Here is a 5,422-nt window from a genome sequence, read left to right as displayed (position 1 = left end):
AGTTACACTATTCCTGTTACAAATTCAGTTCATCAGTGTCTTAAAAAAACAACAACAACAAAAAAACAAAAACAAAAACAAACAAACAAACAAAAAAACCCCACGACCCAGGGCACCTGGGTGGCTCAGTCAGTTAAGCATCTGATTTCAGCTCAAGTCATGATCTAGTGGTTCACGAATTTGAGCCTGGAGCCTGCTTTGGATTCTGTGTCTCCCTCTCTCTCTGCCCCTCCCCTGCTAGTGCTCTGTCTCTGTCTCTCAAAAACAAATAAAACATTTAAAACAAAAGACCCATTATAACTAAGTAGAGTCTATATGAGTAAAAAAGGATGGTTCAATCTTAGAAAATCTATCACTACAGTGCTCACTTCAGCAGCACAAACACTAAAATTTGAACGGTACAGAGATTCTTATGGCCCCTGAGCAAGGATAACATGCAAATTTGTGAAATGTTCCATATTAAAAAGAAAGAAAGAGAGGAAGAGAAAAAGAGAGAAAGAAAGAAGGAAAACCTGCCACCACAGTTCTGACCATATTAACAGATTAAGGAGAAAAGCCACATGATTATTTCCAGATACATAAAGAAGCATTAGATAAAATTGAACTCTCATTCATATTCAAAAAAAAAATTCAAACATGAGTAGAAGGAAACTTTTATAATATAATAAAGGGGCTCTACCTAAAACTTACATCATCCATCAATTTTAAAAGCATTTTTTTCACGTTTATTTTGAGAGTGCACATGCATGTGCACGAGTGAAGGAGGGGCAGAGAAAGAGAGGGAGAGACAGAATCCCAAGCAGCCTCCGTGCTGTCAGCACAGAGCCTGATGTGAGGCTCAAACCCACAAACTGCGAGAGCGTGACCTGAGCTGAAATCAAGAGTCAGACACTTAACTGACTGAGCCACCTAGGCATCTCTAAAAGCATTTTTACTAACGTCAGGAATAAGACAACGATGTCCACTATCTTTGCTACTATTCCATAAAATAATAATTGCTCTAAAGGTTCTAAGAAAAGAAGATGTAAGAAAGGAAGAGACAAACTGATGATTTTTACAGATGACATTACTGTTTTCATAAAAATATTCAAGAGCATCTACTGAAAAACTAGCGGTATTTATAAAACAAAATGCAGCAGTATTGATGGCTGTAAGATCAAAATACAAAAATCAATCATTGTCTTATAGAGAGAATGATAAAACATTATTAAAGAATGCAAAGGGAGACCTGAAAAAAGCTGTCATGTTCTTATCTGGAAAGAATCCAGACTGAAAAGACGTCAAATTAATCAATTAATCCAATGCAATTTGAATCAAAATTCCAATAGGATTCTGGTTTATGATTTAGACAAATGAATTCTAAAAGTGACATCCAAGAACAGACAATACTGAAAAAGATAAGGACAGCTTTCCTTGCTAGATTTTGAAATTCCATATAAGGCTTACTACCGTATGGCCCAGCAGTTCTTTTTGTATGTATGTAGACTACTGTATTTACTGTTTACAGTGTCATAAATTTATAGTCAACATATAAAGACATGGACTTAACGGATATACACCAAACTGATAGTTACGATTGCCCCAGGAGAGGGAAGAGAATGGGATTAAGAACAGGGATATTTCAATGTTTTCTTTAGTATCCCATATTTTAAAATATATCTGAAGCAGAAATGACAAATGTGAATTCTAGGCAATGGTTACATTAGATATTAATTGTGTGAATGTTTCTGCATATTTTAAACTTGTCAAAATAAACAGAAAGTTAGTCGATGAATTCTTAAAAATAGAAACAAAAAGTCTGTGGGCACCTGGGTGGCTCAGCTGGTTGAGCACCTGACTCTTGATTTTGATTCAGGTCATGATTTCACAGTTTGTGAGATGGAGTTCTGTGTCAGACTCCTCGCTGAGCCTGCTTGGGATTCTCTCCCTCCCCCCCTCTTTCTGCCTCTCCCTCATTTGAGAGCTCTCTCAAAATAAACAAATAAACATTTAAAAAAGCGCCTGTGTTTATATTCACCGTTTGCTGGGATTTTGCTTTTTATTTATTTATTTATTTATTTATTTATTTATTTTAATGTTTATTTATTTTTGAGACAGAGAGAGACAGAGCATGAACGGGGGAGAAGCAGAGAGAGAGGGAGACACAGAATCCGAAACAGGCTCCAGGCTGTCAGCACAGAGCCCGACGCGGGGCTCGAACCCACAGACCGCGAGATCATGACCTGAGCCGAAGTCGGTCGCTTAACTGACTGAGCCGCCCAGGCGCCCCGGGATTTTGCTTTTTAAATAACATTATCCATCTCCAGACGTTTGGAAGGATAAGTGGAATTTGAACTACTTCTACAATTTTACAGTCAAATAAATATTGTGAAACTTTCAGCATTCTAAACACTGTTTCTGAGATAAATCTTGTTTATTTCCCCCCATTCTTTAAAGATTAATCAGTTATCGTTAATAAGTGCAAGTCTGAGGTGGCCCTGGGACCAGGACAAAAGTCTATTGTAAATGTGTTTGCAGACCTTAGGTCCCAAAGAACACGACGCTCAAGGTGTCTCCATCTCTTGGAACAAAGAAGGGTATCGAGAACAATGCTACTAAAAACGAAGCAGATGTTTGCTTCCAGAAAAGTCTGGTATAAGTGCAAGGGCAGAGTGACAAACGATGATGGTGGAATGCAGGAAAACAGCAGCAGCTGTTTGCATTTCTTTCTTAATCGTAAAGTCACAAACGATGCCAACGATGTTAGAGTGAGAAGATCCAATGTGTTTTCTTGTTCCTCATCTTCTCTGACTCCTGCAGTATTCAGTATCATTACTTGACTCTTCCAGTTTGGGGAACACCATTAGATAGCCTGCTTTAGGTAGACTTCTGGTCATTTCGCTCATTTTTTGCTGTTTCTACCCCGGCTGCCTTATCCCAGTCTGTCTCTTCTCTCCTTTGAGGAGCTCATCAGTTCTTACATGTTGAGCCAATCGTCATCTCAAAAGCTCTGTCTCTAGCCCAAGCTTCAGTTCCACATTTTCTACCGCCGAACTCTTTGTTCTCTGGTGCATCAACCAAAACTCAACAACAGCCAACTTTTCATTTCCTCTAGACTTTGTGTCAGTGATATTGTCATTCTCTTTGGGTGGAAATGTAGAGTCAGACTGTTAGATTGTATGACAGCAGGGAGTATGACTATGTTGTTGACCACCTGGGGCCTTGGGTAGTGCTTGTTCCACATGGTAAGTTTTTAATACCGTTTCCTTGAAAGATAGAATCCTTGCCTCATCCATCTCTCTCCCCAGCACCTCAAATCCTATCACTTTTTCCTTCCTTCCTGGTCTTCTCTGATTTCATTAGAGAAAGACTAATCCGGTCAGTTCTGCCCTTTGCTCCTCTGCTCTACTAATTCTGCCAAGAGAATTTTTTCAAAACACAGAGCCAGTGAGAAAGGGGACAGTTGATCTAGAGGCGGCTAGCCAGACTATTCAGAGCTTGAATTGGCTCAAGGTGGTGGTGCTAAAGCCACAGTTTAAAGCAATTCACCTACTTACCTCCTTCTGATCTCTCCTAATTTGCTTACTGTCCATAGCCCAAATTCTCGTTTGGCATTTAAAAAAAAATTTTTTTTTTCAACGTTTATTTATTTTTGGGACAGAGAGAGTCAGAGCATGAACGGGGGAGGGGCAGAGAGAGAGGGAGACACAGAATCGGAAACAGGCTCCAGGCTCTGAGCCATCAGCCCAGAGCCCCACGCGGGGCTCGAACTCACGGACTGCGAGATGGTGACCTGGCTGAAGTCGGACGCTTAACCGACTGCGCCACCCAGGCGCCCCATCGTTTGGCATTTAATGAAACTCCAATTTCTTTCTTTCTTTCTTTCTTTCTTTCTTTCTTTCTTTCTTTCTTTTTTTTTTAAAGTTTATTTATTTATTTTGAGACAGAGGGAGTGAGAGAGAGTGAAAGAGCATGCACACGTGTGTGTCCACAGGGAATGGGCAGAGAGAGAGAGAGAGAGGGAATCCTGAGAGAGAGAGAGAGAGAGAGAGAGAGAGAGAGAGAGAGAGAGGGAATCCCAAGCCAGCTCCCTGCTGTCAGTGCAGAGCCTGTCTTGGGGCTCGATCTCATGAACCACAAGATCATTACCTGAGCTGAAATTGAGAGCCGAATTACCTGGGCCGAAATCAAGTGCCACCCAGGTGCCTCAGGAAACTCCAATTTCTTAATTTTTTTTAATGTTTATTTATTTTTTGAGAGAGAGAGAGAGAGAGAGAGAGAGAGAGAGAGACAGCAGGGGAGGGTCAGAGAGAGAGGGAGACACGGAATCTGAAGCAGGTTCCAGGCTCTGAGATGTCAGCACAGAGCCAGTCATGGGGCTCAAACCCAAGAACCATGAGATCATGACCTGAGCCAAAGTTGGATGCTCAACCGACTGAGCCACCCAGGCACCCCAAGATGAGGTTTTTCTTAAAAAGCCAAACCAAATCCCTGAAGATAATAATGTTGGCAATTAAATCAGTTCAGAGACCAGTATGTTTAAGAGATTCCTTTCTTGTAGGCTAGGGAGTGGGAGAAGGTAAAGTTACAACTTAAAAAAAAAAAAGTCCTTTAAAAAAAGGAACTAATTGCTTCCTGGCCAAAGAAGCTCGTTCTTTGCAATGACTGTGCCTTTTGGGTTGAACAAACTCAATTCTTACGTCCTTATTTATTTTTGAAATTGCCACGCCTATATGCCAAAAGGGGCAAGGTGAATCTTTCAGTACCGAGTCTTATCTATTTTTTAATGAGAATGTATATATTATATAAACAAACCATAACATTCTAAAAGCATAAAGTAAAAAGTAACCGCCGTTCCTTATCTCCCTGATACCCCCATCACTGTAGCCACAAGTCTTCTATTTCTCCAGCCAGAACATTTGTATGCATCACGTACGAGTCTATATTGTGCTATTTTTTATGTTGTACTATTTTTAATTGTACTTAAAAAAAAAGTCTTGAAATAACTCGTTTGTATATAACTCCAGGGGCTGGCGGTGTGGGCTTCATCTATCGCACAGCTGTTAATTTTGGTTTCTTTTTTGGTAGCTGCACTCAGATACGCCTGGTGCCTTCAGTTTCCATCGCGGCCGAAAGTTGTAAACACATGAAATACAGAAATAGCACAACGGTTAAAGAAGTCCCAAGGGTCGCGCGCCAAACGAAGCGCGGCGGGCTGAGCCGAGCCCCACCCCGGGAGAACTGGCGGGCGACACCCGCCGAACGCGCGCGCCTGCACGGCCTCTCCTCCCGCCGGGTGGCGGCCAGTGGCAGGCGCTGCGCGCGCCGCGCTCCCGGACCGCCCCCTTCACGGAGGCGGCCGGCCCAGCCCCCTCCCCCAATTGGCGGACGTGTTGGGGCCTGGGCGCGCGCGCAAGCGCCCTGAAGAGTCGCGGCTTCCGGC

General features: G+C 42.2%; 1 non-coding gene across 1 annotated transcript; it reads left to right on the top strand.

Annotated features, from left to right (window-relative positions):
• The first annotated feature begins 360 nt into the window (after window positions 1-360).
• LOC121041115 (U6 spliceosomal RNA) lies at window positions 361-464 on the top strand. Its single transcript, XR_005795566.1, has one exon. It is a non-coding gene; the product is annotated as a U6 spliceosomal RNA (small nuclear RNA).
• The last annotated feature ends 4,958 nt before the right edge of the window (window positions 465-5,422 follow it).

The sequence above is a fragment of the Herpailurus yagouaroundi genome, unplaced genomic scaffold (genome assembly GCF_014898765.1).
Source record: "Herpailurus yagouaroundi ecotype Mexico unplaced genomic scaffold, PumYag 182, whole genome shotgun sequence".
Lineage (NCBI taxonomy): Eukaryota > Metazoa > Chordata > Mammalia > Carnivora > Felidae > Herpailurus > Herpailurus yagouaroundi.
This window is presented reverse-complemented; position numbering and strand designations above follow the sequence as displayed.